This window comes from Canis aureus, chromosome X (genome assembly GCF_053574225.1).
Source record: "Canis aureus isolate CA01 chromosome X, VMU_Caureus_v.1.0, whole genome shotgun sequence".
NCBI lineage: Eukaryota > Metazoa > Chordata > Mammalia > Carnivora > Canidae > Canis > Canis aureus.
Window position 1 is genome coordinate 112178889 of NC_135649.1, and position 18733 is coordinate 112197621.

Genomic DNA, 18733 nt, shown 5'->3' on the forward strand with positions numbered 1-18733 from the left:
GGAATCAACTTTAAAATATATGTTTTTTTCAATGGAAAGAGTCAATATGGGGGTGCCTGCATGGCTCAGTCAGTTGAGTCTCTGCCTTCTGCTGGGGTCATGATCCCTGGGGTCCTGGGATCCAGCCTTGCTTCAGGCTCCCTGCACAGTGGGGAGTCTGCTTCTCCCTTTCCCTCTGTCCTCTCCCCCCTCATGCACTCTCTTTCTTTCTCTCTCAAATCTTTTAAAAAATCAATATCTTAAAAATATCAATTCTCTACTACTTCTACCAGAAATTAAAGCATGACAAAATTACTATAATGAAAACAGTTTGATTCTGGCACTTAATAGAAAGATCAATGTAACAAAATAGAATATGGAAATAGAATAAAGCAATTCACAGATTTACTAAACCATAGAAGTAATATTTTATATCAGTGGAGAGAATATGGATTATTCAATAAATATTAGAACAGCAAAATACCTGTCTGGGGAAAAAATAAAATGAATTCATTTCTCATTTCCTACAACAAATATAAATCCAAGATACATTAAAGATACATAAAGATACATTAAATTTAATAAAAATTTTTAAAAATATACATAAAAACTCAAAGTTGTCTTTTTAAAAATCATAATCGTGAGTAGGAATGGATTTTCTAATTAAGATGCAAAAACCTAGATGTCAAAAAACAGTGGCTCTCAACCTCGGGTGCACATTAAAATCGACTAAGGAACTTGTAAAAAATCCTTGAACTTCATCCCAGAAAAAAATGATTCAGGACCTCTGGGGATGGGGCCTAAATCTCTGTTTTTCTTTTGTTTTTTTGTTTGGTTGATTGATTAATTTTTTTTTAATGTTCTGCGGGTGATTCTGATACACGGTTAGACTTGAGAAAATTGCCACAAAATAAAACCTTCAGATTATTCCCATATCACTCTGGAAACTATCTCAGATATTCTTTGCCAAGAGTGGCTCAATTGACATTTTTATTTTGCAGCTGCCACCCTCTTCTCTCAGAGGCTTGCTGCCTTCTTGGCTTTCACCCACAAACAAAAGGACAGATCCTTTCCATTTTCAGAATGTTGAAAATCTTTTAAGGGTCCCTCAGCAGGGATGCTGGCAGAAAACAGAAGGCATTTTCAAATTGGGTAATGAGAAAAGTTTAATAAAGAGGTTGTATACAGATGGAACCATTCATATCTTGGTTGCAGTGGTGATTACATGAGAATCTACATATGTGATAGAATTTTGTAGGACTATATAAAAAAAGCAGTGAATTTGAAAACTGATGTAATCCCAGTAAGGTATATAGTCCAGTCAATAGTATAATATCAATGTAAATTTTCTTATGTTGATACTCTTTCCTTTGTAAAATGTTATTGATGTGGGAAACAAAGGCAGAAGAAAAATTATTATTTTTTTAAGATTTTATGTATTTATTCATGAGAGAAAGAGAGAGAGAGAGAGAGGCAGAGACACAGGCAGAGGGAGAAGCAGGCTGTATGAAGGAAGCCCTATGTGGGACTCAATCCTGGGACCCCAGAATCACGCCCTGAGCCGAAGGCAGACGCACTCAATCGCTGAGCCACCCAGGCGTCCCAAAAAATTAAATCTCCTTATTACCTACAGCCCATTGACAAGTTCTTGAAACAGGCAGAGTGACCTTCCTCTAGGGACTTAACTGCCTCAATGTTAATACTTTGCCAAGGGCAAAAGGCAATCTTAGCCCAATCCTCATGATTCTATAAGCCCACTTTAACATATACAAATTCCTTTAGAAATTTCCTTTATCTCTAAACCCCTCAAGATATGTGTTGACAATCATCCCCCAAGCATATGGCCCACTGATACACATCTGAAGGATCTCATGACTAAGATTTTATTAGACGGTAATAAATGACCCTTTCCCAACAATAGCTAGCCCCCTCAAGGTCCTGGAATCCAAAATTCCTTATGACTTATGCTGTCCCTAACCTCCTCCCAACTTGAAAGGATATAATGAGCCACTCCTCATGACCCCAGTGCAGCTCTTTCTGCCCACAGGTCCTGTCCCTGTGCTTTAATAAAATCATCTTTTTTGCACCAAAGTTGTCTCAAGAATTCTTTTTTGAAGGGGTAAGAAATATCAGAAAGGGAGACAGAACATGAAGACTCCTAACTCTGGGAAACAAACTAGGGGTGGTGGAAGGGGAGGAGGGTGGGGGGTGGGGGTGACTGGGTGATGGGCACTGAGGGGGGCACTTGACGGGATGAGCACTGGGTGTTATTCTGTATGATGGCAAATTGAACACCAATAAAAAATAAATTTATTATTAAAAAAAATTCTTTCTCGGCCATTGGCTTCGAATCCTAATGTCTTTTCCTACATCATTATTGTTGGGGAAAGCTGGGTGAAGGTACACAGAATCTCTCTGTATTATTTTTGCAAGTTCTTGTGAGTCCTAATTTTTCCAAAATAAAGAGTTAAAAAGAGAGACCGTTTATGAAGATGTGAGTAAGGAGCAGGAAAATCACACAAGGGATGTTGTAGCAACTCAGAATTCAACAATTGGGCCCAGTTTCCCACTCCCAGGCCTGAAATAAGAGTTGCTAGGGTTGGGAGGGGGGAGAGGGAGGAGGAAGGGAGGGAGAGAGAGAGAGAGAGAGAGAATGAAAAGAAGCTGTATGAAAAGAGCTATCTGAGGGCGCTGTGACCTTGAGACAAGGGATGCCAAGTGGTCTAAGATACGGAATTCATTGAAAGTGGGCCTTGGCTCATTGTCTGAAATTGAGCAAAATTAGTCTGAGGGCATGAGAGGAATTGTAAAGTTTGGAGTAGCCACTGGAAGGAAATTTATGAGGCAGGGTAAGATTTTACATGGAGTCCAATCTGGGAAAAGTAAATAATTACCAAAAACATTTGTTATCATCTTTTAAGTAATAATGAATCTCACAAGCATTATATGATTGTATTAGCTGGGACTTTTCAGAGAAACAGATTCAATAGGATATATGCACATATAGAAAGATTTCTTATAGGGAATTGGCTCATGTGATTCTGGAGTTTGAGAAGTCCCAAGATCTGTAGTTGGCAAACTGGAGACCAATGTCTTGGTTCCAGTCTAAGTTTGAAAGCCTGAGAACAGGAGGAGCTTCGGGTCCTCGGAGCGTCCGGACCGCGCAGCTTGACGTTCGTCCCTGGTGCCTGCAGCATCCTCTGCCTTTTTCCCAGGCAGCGCTATGGGCGGCCAGAAAGTCACCATGTCTATTCTCAAGATCCACGCCAGGGAGATCTTTGACTCTCGTGGGAACCCCACTGTTGAGGTTGACCTCTACACCTCCAAAGGTCTCTTCAGAGCTGCTGTGCCCAGTGGTGCCTCCACTGGTATCTACGAGGCCCTCGAGCTCCGGGACAATGACAAGACACGCTACATGGGGAAAGGTGTCTCAAAGGCTGTTGAGCACATCAATAAAACTATTGCACCTGCCCTGGTTAGCAAGACAGTGAACGTTGTGGAGCAGGAAAAGATTGACAAACTGATGATCGAGATGGACGGGACAGAGAATAAATCTAAATTTGGTGCAAATGCCATTCTGGAGTGTCCCTGGCTGTCTGCAAGGCGAGGGCTGTCGAGAAGGGGGTGCCCCTGTACCGCCACATTGCTGATTTGGCTGGCAATTCTGAAGTTATCCTGCCAGTTCCGGCTTTCAATGTCATCAAGGTGGTTCCCATGCTGGCAACAAGCTGGCCATGCAGGAGTTCATGATCCTTTCCGTTGGTGCAGCGAACTTCAAGGAGGCCATGCGCATCGGAGCAGAGGTTTATCACAACCTGAAGAATGTCATCAAGGAGAAATATGGAAAAGATGCCACCAATGTGGGCGATGAAGGTGGATTTGCTCCTAATATCCTGGAGAACAAAGAAGCTCTGGAACTGCTGAAGAATGCCATCGGGAAGGCTGGCTACACCGATAAGGTGGTCATCGGCATGGACGTAGCTGCTTCCGAGTTCTTCAGGTCTGGAAGTATGACCTGGACTTCAAGTCCCCTGATGACCCCAGCAGGTACATCACGCCTGACCAGCTGGCTGACCTCTACAAGTCCTTCATCAGGAACTACCCAGTGGCGTCTTTTGAAGACCCCTTCAACCAGGATGACTGGGAAGTTTGGCAGAACTTCACTGCCAGCGCTGGAATCCAAGTGGTGGGGGACGATCTCACCGTGACCAACCCGAAGCAGATTTCCAAGGCTGTGGGCAAGAAATCGTGCAACTGCCTCCTGCTTAAAGTGAACCAGATTGGCTCTGTGACCGAGTCTCTTCAGGCGTGCAAGCTGGCCCAGTCCAATGGGTGGGGCGTCATGGTGTCGCATCGCTCCGGGGAGACCAAAGATACCTTTATCGCTGACCTGGTGGTGGGACTCTGCACTGGGCAGGTCAAGACAGGTGCACCATGCAGATCCGAGCGCTTGGCCAAGTACAACCAGATCCTCAGAATTGAAGAGGAACTGGGTAGCAAGGCCAAGTTCGTCGGCAGAAGCTTCAGAAACCCCCTTGCCAAGTAAGGTCCAGGTGGCGCACCCTGTGGTCCTGAGTCGGCTCGTTAGACCTCTGCTCCCCCGGCCAGCTCGAGGCCCCCAGCCCAAAGTGGCAGGGCCCTGTGCTAGTTAGCTGCTCTCTCCTTTCCCCGTGATGTTCTCAAAGCTTCCTTAGAGTTGCTACAGAAGCCAGACTTGACCATCTGGAACCCTGCTGGGAACCCTAGCTCTGTAAACATGTGATTGGTCCAAATCATTGCTTTCTCACCTCACTTCCACCAAGCGTCTGGAGCCAGGTCTGTCTATGTAATAATCTCAAGGTGTCCATAGGCAAGATCCCCAGTGGTTTTATGTGCAGAATAAAAAGGCCTCAGTGACCCATAAAAAAAAAAAAGAAAGAAAGAAAGAAAGAAAGAAAGAAAGAAAGAAAGAAAGAAAGAAAGCCTGAGAACCAGTACAGTTGATGGTACAAATTGCAGTCTGAAAGCTGACATACTCAAGAGCCCAAAAAACTGGATGTTTTCATTCAAGTCCAAAGGCCAGAAGGAACTTCCCAGCTCAAAACAGTTGGTTGGCATTTCCTCTTACTTGTGTGAGAGTCAGCCTCTTTGTTCTATTCAGATCTTCAGCTGACTGGATGAGGCCCACTCACATCTGAAGCACAATCTGCTTCAGTCAGTCTGCCAATTCAAAAGTCAATCTCATCAAGAAGTCTCTTCACAGACACACCCAAATATCTGGGCACCTTGTAGCCCAAAGTGACACATACAATTAACCATCACAATTATGAACATACAAATCTTTCTTACCAAGGAGTAACTCATCAGAATAGATAGTTGAAGGCCCCATTACTTTGTTTCACTCATAGTGAGATACTATGAGTAATAAAACTCTTGGATACAGTCACTGACAGAGTCTGATGATAACATTTTTTTTCTTTCATTCATGTTGGCCATCCTTTCCACAAAGGCTAAAAATTAATTGAATTCAAATATATTTTGCCTTGAGTAATAACTTGGAAATGTGCTCACCGGCCTAAGAGGTTCATCTATGTTTTCAGGTGGCCCCAGCAGGAGTGTACTCATACGTGCATGTTATATTCCAACAGCAATCAACCTGATATAAACCACACAGAGCTCTTAATCTAAGAAGTGGCGACTCAGAGAGGTAACACTCTGGGCACTTATGTTGCCTATGCTTTTGTAAGCCAAATGTTACCTTTTTTAGAAGAGTAGGTAGTTGACCTTGAATCCCACTATGCATGCCACAGACTACAACTAAGATATGATTCTTGATGCTACTGCCACTTTTGCACTCAAGGGGCTATTGCCTTTCTCTTGGATCCTCTATCACCAGGGATGGTAAGCCGAGAGCACACACTTAAGATATTTTGGGCATATAAAAAAAAAAAAAAGGCCAGGTATCTACTATATGCATGGAAAATGTTCTTTTTCATGTATTTATTCATTTAGTCAACCTGTATTTACTGAGCACCTATGATGCACCTGGAATCATGCCATGTTGATTCCAGAAAGTACAGAAAGTACCAGGAAGCCAGAGCATGTAGGGCCTCCTTCCAGTCCATGGGTATTCAGAGTGGGATAAGAGGCCATATTCAATTACCTTTTTACAAAAAAAAAAAAAAAAAAAAAATCTTATTTTAAAGGTAAAACATAAAATGATTATTTTTAAGATAATAATGTTTAGACAAAGTTTTAAATGAACTGAAGAAATCCACAGTATTTTTCATCTGTGTCCACACACCCCAAGGTCACTCCCAATGAGTCGCACCCTTGGGTATAATCCCTTTACCACCACCCCACTGAGTATGAGTGGGAACTGTCTCTTGCTTCTAATAAACTGAGTATGATGAATGTGCTGGGATGTCACTCTTATGACTACTTTTTGTTACCTAAGAGCCCATCTCAGCAGACTGGAGAGAGAGACTCTCCTGTTGGCCTTGAAGAAGCAGTCACCTTGTAAACAGCCTGTGGAGAGGGCACGGGGCAGGGAACTGCACGAGGCCTGAAGGAACTGAAGCCAGTCCCCAGCTGATAGTCAGGAAGAAGCTGAGGGTCTCAGTCCTACAACCACAAGGATCTGAATTCTGCCAACAATACATGAGCTTGGAACAGGACCCCAAACTCCAGGGGTTTTTCTTACCAAGGAGTTCTGCAGCAACTGACACCTGAATTGCAGCCTAGTAAGACTCTGAGCAGAAAAACTAGTTAGGACCTGGACTACTGACTCTTAGGAACTGAGATAATAAATGTGACTTGTTTTAAGTCCCTATGTTTGTGGTATTTTGCTACAGCAATAGAAAGTGAATATACACTCTAACCTTGGTTTTCTCCTTAAGTTTAAATAAAACTGTTTTCCAACCTTCCTGGAGCTAGTTCTTTCTTGGGGCCTGTTCATGAGCTCAGGAACGTTAACCAGCTCGGCATCAAAAACCCTCTTGGCTTCTCATAACTTCCAGTTTTCTAGTGAATATTCCTACTGCCACAGAGGTATTGTCATCAAGGAACACTGATGATAAAAATGGGAGACAGTATCTACCTTTCAGCATTCTTCTATGCAAATATTCTTTTTTTCTTTCTTATCTTCATGCTCTCTGCTTTAATGGCTTTCCTGGTTTTCTTAAAGGAAATCATGTCTGAAATCACTTATGTTGACACTAGGTAAACAGGCCAGTGTTATTCATTTTCAATGAAGACTAGAGTTTATCTGATACACTGTTTGACACAGAACAGGCATATAATACCCCCAGTATGAAGCGCAGAGTTTTCTAAGAAATAAAACAATGAGATAAATCAGATTGCCCATAAATCATGTGCTGAAGTAATAATCCAGCCAAAGACAGAACTTTTAGAGGATCAAGACTGTAATAACACGAGGGGGCATGAAGCTATGGAGTGGGCACTATTAGTGCCCTGCCCAGATCCTGGGTACTGGCTGAGGCATCAGTCTTCCAGCAGTTATGACTGTCAGGTGCTAATTGGTCATAGCCTCCCTCTAGAAGGCTAGAATTGGTTTTGGTCAAAATGAAGCTAACTTACTCAGGACATTTTACACATACACATAGTCACACAGACACAGACACATCAGACACAGATAAACACACACACACACACACACACACACACACATAAAGGAGAGGCAGCTCACAGCCAATGATAGTCACTGACATGGATCTATTTTTAAAAAGGCAAGCTCTTCACTACCATATGGGTATGCAGGGCCACACTGTACTACTCATGTTCCAGAGGTCCCCACTGGGTCAGGCTAAGGCTGGTCCTCAGCTGAGACCCCAGTTAGTTTTTTCCTGCTTTCTCCACTTATCTTTTTCTAAGAGCACTCCTTCAGGAAATTGCTTGCACAAGAATCACCTCAGGTTCTGTTTCCAGGAAACCTAATCTAAGACAGAAGAGCTTTACTTTATTTTATTTTTTTTTATTTATTCACAAAAGACACACACAGAGAGAGGCAGGGACACAGGAAGAGGGAGAAGGAGGCTCCATGCAGGAAGCCTGATGTGAGACTCCAGGATCACGCCCTGAGCCAAAGGCAGATGCTCAACCGCTGAGCCACCCAGGCATCCCAGAAGAGCTTTTTGAATGTTGGTAATGTTCTATTCACCTTTTTTCTCATTTAACAGCTTTCTGAGATATAATTTAAGTACCATACAATTCATGTATGTGAAGTGTATAATTGAGTATTTTTTAGCATTTTCAGAGAGTTGTGCAGCCATCATCAGCATTTCCCTTTGAAACATTTTCTTCCCCCCTAAAAGAAACCTGGTACCCATTAGCTGTCACTCCTCATTCCCAAACACCCCTCCTTCAGTCAGCCCTAAGCAACCACTAATCTCTTTGTATCTCTACTGATTTGCCTATTCTGGACATTTTATGTAAGTGTCATTATAATATGTCATCTTTTGTGACTGCCTTCTTCCACAGAGCATAATGGCTACAATAAAAAAAAAAGTGGATAATGATGTTGTTGACAATAACAATTGTCAAGGTTCATCTATGCTGTAGCACATATCAGCACTTCATTTCTTTTTATTAATATTCTATTCTATTCATATACCATATTTTATTTATCCATTCATCTGATATTAGACATCTGGGTTGTTTTTAGTTTTTAGTTATTAGAAATGATGCTGCTCTAAACATTCATGTACAAGCCCCTTATGTGGACACATGTTTTCATTTCTCATGGGTATATACCTAAGAATGGAATTGCTGTGTCACATGGTAACTTACTTTAAATTTTTTGAGGAACTCTCAAACTTTTTTTCCAAAATGGCTGTACCAATTTACATTCCCAGCAGCCACGTGTTGGGGCTCTGATTTCCCCACATTCTTACCAACACTTGTTATTGTTCACTTTTTAAATTATTATAACCATCCTAGTGGGAGTGAAGTAGTATCTGACTGTGTTTTGATGTGCACTTAGCTAATGACTAATGCTGTTAAACATCTTTTGTGTTATTATTGGCCATTTGTTTATCTTCTTTGGAGAAATGTCTATACAAATCCTTTGCCCATATTTTAATTGTACTTTTTATTATTGTTGTGTTCTTTATATATTCCTTATATATAAATATATATGTATATTCTTTATATATTCTACATACAAGTTCCTTATCAGATAAGTGATTTGCTATTTTTCACCATTCTGTGGGTTGTCTTTTCACTTTCTCAATGATATTGTTTAATGTTCTATTTCTCGACTTGGATGTGGTTACATGAGTGTATGCACTTTGTAATAATTTATAAAACTGTGCACTTCCTTTTTCTTTTAAAGATTTTATTTATTTATTCATGAGAGACACAGAGAGAGGCAGTGACATAGGCAGAGGGAGAAGCAGGCTCCCTGTGAGGAGCCTGATATGGAGCTTGATACCAGGACCCTGGGATCATGACCTGAGCCATAGGCAGACGCTCAACCACTTAGCCACCCAGGCACCCCAAAACTGTCCACTTTTCTCCCAAATCTCTGCTCAGGTCCAGTCAAAGTGAGGGCAGCAAGAGCCTCTCCTTTTCTTTTCTAGAAGAGATTTTTCCAAAATTCAGATTTACAAGGGAAAATTTGGGGTTAGAACTAGTTCTTTGGATATTGTGACTCTTTTTTTTTTTTTTTTAAGATTTTATTTATTTATTTGTGAGAGACACAGAGAGAAAGAGAGGCAGAGACACAGGCAGAGGGAGAAGCAGGCTCCATGCAGGGAGCCCGATGCGGGACTCAATCCCAGGTCTCCAGGATCATGCCCTGGGCTGAAGACAGCACTAAACCGCTGAACCACCCAGGCTGCCCATGGATATTGTGACTTTTATAAATAGCTGTTGTGTCCTGTCTTCAGTAAGATCTGTCTGTCTGCACTTTGGAGAACAGCCTGGAGGGAAGCAAAAATGAGAGAGTAGTGACCATGCTCTCTCTCCAACTCAGGACATGTGGAGAAGCTCTATATCTCTGAGACTCTGAGACATAAAGTCTCCTCAGGGCCTTGGATCTTTAGGAAAGACCATGAAGATCACAGACATCTAAGGTTGCCTTTGTGATGCACACCCTAACTTATCACCAAGGTCTTTGAATCTTCAAACACTTAGTGATGCCCACTTGTCTGTACTTGTTACTACACTACCCCTCATTGATCTAGTCTAGTTGTATTCAAACTTTTGTTTAATATTAGACTCCAACAAAACCAAACTGCTCTGGTTGAAACTGGGGGATTTGGAGCCCACTTTGAAAACCACTACAATATAGTAAATATTTACAGTTAGCATGGCCATGATCTGTAGCAGTAGCCCATACAAAGTTACCGCAGATGATCACAAATCATCACAAGACATTGTCTAAAATATTTAGAGGAAAGATGCAGGTTAGAAGCAGTGTTAGTTCAGCAGAAATATCAAGGATGCTGGGTCCTAGCTCTCCCTCCATCTGGGTTGGCTCCAGATTTTTAAGGGCATCTACTAAACATATCTAGTACAGTAAAATTACAAACATCCAAAATGTCTAACAACAGAGATTTAAAAATGTTCACTATAGATCTGCATATTAACTATTATTTCTAAAATGTACAATAGAAGGTTAAATAAAAAAAGGTAGATATGCAAATTTCAAGTGCATTCCAAAGGACTGTGTAAATATGTGTGTATAAATATGAACACAACAAAAACAAAAATTCACAAAGGTGAGCCAGACTGTTTTGTTACTATGGTGATTTATAAGGAGTTTCTTAAATTTTCAACAACATTCCTTTTAATAGTATATTATTTTTTAATTTAAAAAGCCTTATTCTTTTCTGAGAGGGCAATTATAAAAATTAAAAGATAAAATGTAAAGAAAATATATATGCAATAAAAAAGAAAATATTTTCTGAGGTGCCAAGCAGAAGAAAAGGTTTTTTTCCCTCATTGTACTGTCAGAGCCAAAGGCAGGCCACCCTAGGATGAACCACTTTGGCATGAAGATTTTGAGTTAAAAGCAATCCAAGGGGGCGCCCAGGTGGTTCAGTGGTTTGGTGCCTGCCTTTGGCCCAGGGCATGATCCTGGGGACACGGGAGTCCCACGTCGGGCTCCCTGCATGGAGCCTGCTTCTCCCTCTGCCTGTGTCTCTGCCTCTCTCTCTGTATCTCTCATGAATAAATAAATAAAATCTTAAAAAAAATGCAATCCAGGGACACCTGGGTGGCTCAGTGGTTGAGCATCTGCTTTCGGCTCAGGTCGTGATCCTGGGGTCCCGGGATGGAGTCCTACATTGAGCTCCCTGTGAGGAGCCATGCCCTCTGCCTATGTCTCTGCCTCTCTCTCTCTCTCTCTCTGTGTCTCTCATGAATAAGTAAGTAAAAATCTTAAAAAAAAAAAAAAAAAAAAAAAAAGGCAATCCAAACCCAACAGATTCAGAAAAAGCTCTTAACCTCCCTCTCCATAGCCAGCTTGTACCAAGAAGACAGCTACTCACAAAGAGAGATTCCTCTTCAACAAGGGAACTCATCTGCAAAACAGGGCAACCTTTGTTTTTCAAACATCTCCTTTCACCTTCCTGACCACGGATTTTCTCTCCTTGCAATCCTCAAACTCTCACCCTTCTTTTTAGCCCAGATAAGCCTCTTGCTGCCTCAGTGTCTTTAGAATTTCATTTCTGTGTGGGTTCTGCATACTTATGGAAGGAAATTTTATTTTCTCCTGTTAATGTGTTTCATATCAATTCAATTGTTAGTCCAGCTAGAAGGATCTTGAAAGGCAGAGGAAATTCTTCCTCCTTAACAGTACCATCAGTATCATTAAGATGGATAATCAAAAGTTGTTCCCGGAACAACTGCTGGAACCATGGGGATCCCAGTTGGAAATTTCATAACTGCTTTCTCAAGACATTATACAGAGGAATTGTGAGTATAAAAGACAACTTTGCAAGTGATATGTTCTACATGTTTCAGAATACCCATAAAGTTGGTTCCTTAAATTACTATAGTTTATATGAGAATTCTCTGTACTCAAATAATCATGTTATTTTCTAGCACAGATTTTTGTTTAAGCTTCATTTTGAAATATTCTTAATTGGCTTACTGATTCTCCTGAGTATCTCTTATATATCACTTGCTGGGAATCTAGCCAACGTTTAAGAATTTTATTTTTTTCTTTTTTGGCTAATGTGGGGAAGGAAAAATAATTTTCCCTTCACCCTTCTGGGTTCTTGGCTGAGACATCTCTGTAATAAAAAGACAAATTAACAGGAAAAAACCAAAAGTTTAACAACATATATACCTCCCGTATACATGGGAAACACCCAGGAAAAGTGAGTGTCTCCCCAAAATGTCCCAAGCTGTCACCTTAAATATCATCACCAGCTAAAGACAAAGAAGACATTGGGGGTGAGGCAGCCTGTTAAGGGAGGTTATCAGGTAAAGCACAGTAAACAAGGGTATGTTTGTTATTCAAATTTAATTCCTTACTTTCTCCATTGATAAGAGTTTCAGGAGATTCAAAGTCAACCTTCTCTTCCTGGTACAGAGAGGGAAACACCTCACAAATAAGGATTTGTCTTACAAATGTCAATGTCTTTTACAAAAGAGTAACATCTACTGCTTTCAGAGCTTGTCCTATGTCAGGTGTTTCTTAAATATAATCAGCCTAAAATAATTCTTATGCCAAAAGGCATATTTTGGGGTGGTATATTTTGCTCCCCTTCACTAATAAGCAATATCCTTAAACTCAAGAAGCTTTAGCAAAGTGGGTAGCCTATCAGGTTTCCAAAACATACAGCCACCAGATTGGCACTATTCTGCTTAATTTAGGAAGAGTTAGGAGAGAGCCTTGGGAGGGATTTGAAAGATCAAAAGAATTAATATGACAATCTGAAATTACTAACACCTTCTGTTTTGAAAGTGAAAGGCTGTTTGTTTTTAACCAATGGATCAATGGATTAACATCTGAATTAATTTGGGAGAAGAAAAGAACATTTACAAACCACCTCCTTCCACAAAGTTCTACAACCAATGTTTTTTGGGTTTTGTTTTCTTTTTACCTCACAGAAAACTGAAAGACCAATTTAGGATCTTTCAACTCTGTTGAACGTGTTTGAGATCTTTTTTTTTTTTTTTTTTCCCTTAACTTAAGTACAGTTGACACGCAATGTTACATTAGTTTCAGGTGTTATGTTTGAGATCTTTTATTCAGGTTTTGCAACTCTCTTTAAAAAGCTTCTACATTGACCCCCCCCCCCCCCCGACGGCGCGCACACACCCACCCACCCACACACCCCGCCCCCGCCCCCTTTAAAAAAAAAAAAAAAGCTTCTACATTGGAAAAAAATTCCATAATTAAGAATCTCATATTCAAGAGCCTTCCCTCCATCCCCAAGTAAAAGATGCCATGTCTTACCTGAACTCATTTTACAGACAGGTTTACTTTCTACTTTTTTCCTCATTGTTTATCTCACCACCTATCTGTCCATTTTTACTTTGGCCCTGAGTCAGGGCATTTATGGGCCAGAAATAAGGTCACCTTCAGCATGGGAACAGAAAAATATAAGATGTTGAAGGAATCAGAAGCCAGGCTGAATTCTTGGGTGAAAAGACAGCATAAGAGAGTAGATAAATGGTCTCATGGCGTGATCTTAAGGATTACTTAATATTTTCTGGAAGGCCAGAGAAAGTTAATTTAGGCCAGTAAAGTCCAATCCAATAAGGTACCATCCCTTCTACTGTTAGATGACCCTCCTCTAGTGCAATGGCTAATGGAAAGGGGGACGTTTCTTATCTATTATGAGGCTAGTAGGCGAGGTAAATGTCAGTTTCAGTCTAGAGAAACATGTCCAGAATAATTTGTCAAAGCCAGGATACCAAAAGCAAGAACTCAGGAAGCAGGGATGTTGAAAATATGAGGAAAAGTTCCTCCCATCAGGCAAACAAGAAGAGTCTGGAAGTCCAGAAAGAGGAGTAGAATGCCATAGTTGAGCCCTTCTATTTGAATGGGTAGAACAGCTCCATTAGATGGATAAATGGAAAACCTAAGGGAACTTTGAAAGTCTATGTGGATAATTGCTCATTCTAGTTGGGTTCAAAAGATGACATAAAAAACCATGGAACTTAAGGAATTGAGAGTATCAACAATATCAAGAGACTGTTACAAAACAGAATTCAAATGAGTAAACTTTAAAGATCTTATTGGCTTTATTCAGTGATTCATGAATCATGCAGCCTCCAATCTAATAGAAAGGAACACTGAAGACCTAAACAAAATGGAAAACTTATAGGCAGAGGAGGGTACAGACAAGGAAAGATTGGATAACCTCTTCTTTCTTTGGAGGATGAAAGGGATCCATCAGGTGAATTACATCACCAGGAAATTCCAGATTTACTGATTTAAGATTACATTCCTGAAAAAGTTTGAAACTGTAGTTAGGTTAGATACTAAGTCTTGCCTTGGTGATATGACCTTAGCATAAGTTGACTCCATTTTGGGCCTGTTGTCCCTTTTATAACAACCTGTATTCATGAATCAATCTAGGAACAAGGTCCCTCCCCGCTCTTTATTTCCCAAACATGATGATGAGGTAATTTCATGAATACATGAGAAGCTATGTAGCAATGGCTAAACAAACTAGTCTCCTAATTAGTAGCTCATAAAAAAGTTTCAGTTGTTCCAAGACCATTTATGCATCCATATTGGGTACTAGTCAAAACTCCCTTTACTGCAAAAAAACAAAATCCAAATCAAACTGTTATAAACAAAGAAAGGGATTTATTAGCTCACCTAGCTAAGAAAGTTCTGAAGATAGGTCACAGAACTGAATGAAGGGATACAAAAGCCAAGGTGGGCTGTCACACACAGGGAATGTAAAACAAGGATTGAGAGTTACAAAGTCAAAGAACCAGGGATGATGAAATGAAAAGGAACATGATCCAACAGGCAGTAAGAATCTGGAAGGAGTCCAGAATCAGGGGCTAGAATGAGGAACTCAATGCCCTCTAGCTTTCCATCTATCCCTCATCTCTGCTGATCTCTGCTTCTACTTGTGTATTCTCATTCTCTGTTAGAAACAATCTTGCTATATGTGGTAAACTAAACACCTTTCAACAGTTCCTGGCATACATCCCAACACAAAATCCAAGAAGAGGAGTCATCTCCCATGCACATGCACTATGAATCTAGAGAATTCTAAAACAACATCAAAACAACTCTAATTGGCCTAGTTTGGGTCACATGGTTATCCCCTGGACCAATCACTGTGGCCACTGTGTCAAGTGCCCATTCCTGTGGCAAGGGAAAACAAGGCACTGTAATTGAAAATCCTACCAGAATACATGGAATGGAAGTGGTGGGTGTGGAGGAGAAATCTCCCAAAGGGAAGAGAATGCTGAACCAGAAGGGAATATGAAAGGATCATGGGCAGATGAGAATAACAGCTGAGTCCTTATACATCTTCCAGTCTCTGTATCATCAAAGGATGATTATTCCTGAGGGCAAGCTACATTCAACCGTTGACAGCAATACTATGAAACCATTTATCTAGTGATGTCTTTTATTTACAATTACAAACAAAAATATTTTTTAATTTTTTAGTGTGTTTATTTACTTATGAGAGACACAGAGAGAGCGAGAGTGAGAGCGAGAGAGAGAGGGAGGGAGGGACACAAGCAGAGGGAGAAGCAAGCTCCATGCAGGGAGCCCGACGTGGGACTCGATCCCGGGTCCCCAGGATCACGCCCTGGGCCGAAGGCTGCGCTAAACCACTCAGCCACCTGAGCTGCCCCCAAATATAATTTTTTAAACAGGAAAGCTGAGGATATTAGTAAAAGTGTAATAAAACTTAGTATTTTCATGTTTTAGTCAGAGCTACAGTGGTGGTGTGAAATATAGAATCACAGAGTTTCAAAGCTAATTAAGACCTCTTTTCCAACCCCTCAGAGTACAGGAGAAGAAACTTGGCTGTGGGGAGTTTTGTGTCCAGATCATTCCCAGGGCTTGTAAGGAAAGAGGCCATGATCAGAACACAGATCTATCATACAACCCAATGTTCTTTCCACTGGAAAGAGCAGTATCTAAATGCAAACAGCAGCCCATTTTTCTAGTTTTAAAATGGAAGAATATAGCATATTGCCTTTTTCCATGAAGAATGTCTGCTTATTTGTGGAAAATTTTATTTTCTACCCAACATAACTCCTTCAACATGACACTGATTGCATATTCCTTCAAAGTTAAGTGCACCAATGGAATTCCCTTCAATCATCAAAATGTACTTCATTAAAAATAAGAGAATTGAACTAAAAAATATTACTGTCAGAAGACCACACACACATACAAATGTTTTGAAGGACAAGGGTATAATATAGGGATCTTTGCATGATTTTAAATAAACTGGAATTATAAAATTTCCAAAAAACAATGCTTTATTTATATTTAAACTTTCTCATGATTTTTATAAGGCAAATACATAACAGATTTAAATCACACAACCAAGTCTACACATTGAAAAAGAAGAGTCTAATAAAATACTGCTCTTCTGTGACAAGGAAGAACAGAATATGATAGGCAAAATATTTGTTTTCCTGGAAACTTGAGTAAGAGTCTACTCATTTAATGTAATTTTTTAGATAAGGCTATTTTTTAAAAGGGACTTTTTAATATTTCAGGCATTATTTATGACATAGTAGAATTAGCTTAAAGTTAATAATGGTCCAATTTATACTCACATCAATCACAAGGCCTCTTTAATTCAATTTAATACATTTTTTTTTGACTCTCCTCTATGTGTGAGGTCTTTTAAGGGATAAAAAGATAAGGCACCCAGTCATGCATCCGATCAACATATATTGTCTCTGTGCCAGGCACTGAGATAGGAATAAAAGGTGAAAAAAAGGAGTATGTGTAATCTGCTGTAGAAAGGTAACAATTCTGGGTGCCTGAGTGGCTCAGTTGGTTAAGCATCTGCCTTCAGCTCAGATCATGATCCCAGGGTCCTGGGATCAAGCCCTGCATTGGGCTTCCTGCTCTGCAGGGAGTCTGCTTGTCCCTCTCTCTCTCTCTGCCTGCTGCTCCCTCTGCTCATTCTTTCTCCGTCAAAAAAATAAATAAAATCCTAAAAAAAGAAAGAAAGAAAGAAAGAAAGAAAAGAAAAGGAAAAATTCTTCTTACTATCACCCGCCTAGGTTCTCTGGCTCAGGCTCTATAAACTGGACTGACAAAAGACAGATTAACAAAAGAAAAATACATAAATTTATATAATAAAAGTTTTATATGACATGAGAACCTTCATAAGAAATAAAGACAGGAAGAAACAGTTAAAGTTGAGTGTTTTTGTACTAGGTTTGATGAAGAGTGGAAAGTTGTGAGAAAATGTGATAGGACAAAAGGGCATGAGCTAAGGGTAGTGATGGGGGTGGGGGCGGGGAACTTAGCAAGGCCTCTTCATTCAGATTCTCTTACTGTCCTTCCATCTTGGAGATAAGGATGCTCCTTTTCTCCAGGTATTGGGAGGGCTCCTCTCACTTGAGTCTTATTGCCTGCCTCAGAGTACAAGGGAGAGATCAGACGGTCCTCCTTACACTCACCATTTCTCAAATTCTTTCAATTTAAAATATTTAATATGCCAAGGAACCATATTTTGTGGTAGTATGTTCTGAATCCCATCCCTACTCTCAAGGAACTGTTAAATCAAGTCCAAGGGGGCAAAGGGATAGAAACTTAGTAAAATGCACTTAAGAGGATAGGGAGGCAGAGAAGAGAGACTCTAACTCTGCCTTTGTGTCAGGGGTAGCTTTCCAAGATTTGAGACCGAACAGGGATTCCTGAAGCAGTTATCGTGGTACCCCACCCACATCCATTGGTCATCATCCTATGCAGATGGTTTCTTTGTGCAAGTACCTGGACTTTCTGCTTCAGGGCCCTCTCAATCCACAAGGGCAAGCTTGTCCCTCACACCAGATAGGTGCAGGAGAACATGGGAGTTACAACTGTGAGAAGCAGTCCTTAACCAGTGGGATCTTGTGGATAAATATCCCAACTTCTTCACCCTTGGATGGCATAATAATGCCTTGGGAGCCCCCTGAGGCATACAGCCCAGTTGTCCATGGGAATAACCTGCTCATCAATACACGCCATATTAGCTCCCTTCCTTTCCTATACCCCTACCAATACTTCCTAGTATTCTCCCAAATAAACCACTTGTACTCAAATCTTTACCTCATAGCCTACTTCTGGGGAGCCTGACCTAAGAAAATATACAAAGCAACTGGGAGATCTATACACATAAGCTAAATAAATAACGACGGTTTTAAGTCACTAAGTTTTGGAGTGTTATTGTTATGCAACAAAAGCTAATTGATATAATCCAAAAAGAACCAAAAAAAAAAAAAAACCCTATAATTGAAGTATGTAGAAAATCAATAAAGCAGTGGTTCCCAAACTTTACCTTGGATCAGAATCACCTGGAGGACTTGTTAAAACACATATTGCTGAGCCCTACCCCGAGCTTCTAATTCAGTTGATCTGGGTTAAGGTTTAAGAATTTTCATTTCTAACAAGTTCTCAAATAATGCTATTGCTGCTGGTCTAGGGACTGCACCTTGAGACTCACTGGAGTTCACAGAAGCCAAAAGACAAATTATTTCTAGAATTGAGCACTATTCAACTCTCTGAAGCGCTACTGTGAGATCTACTCAAATGAAGACCAAACAATAACTATAGGATTTCATAAATTATGACCAATGGTGACATTGACAA

General features: G+C 40.4%; 1 pseudogene; it reads left to right on the forward strand.

The window, feature by feature from the left end:
• Positions 1 to 3114: 3114 nt before the first annotated feature.
• On the forward strand, positions 3115 to 4901 carry LOC144307536 (alpha-enolase pseudogene; annotated as a pseudogene).
• Positions 4902 to 18733: the final 13832 nt, after the last annotated feature.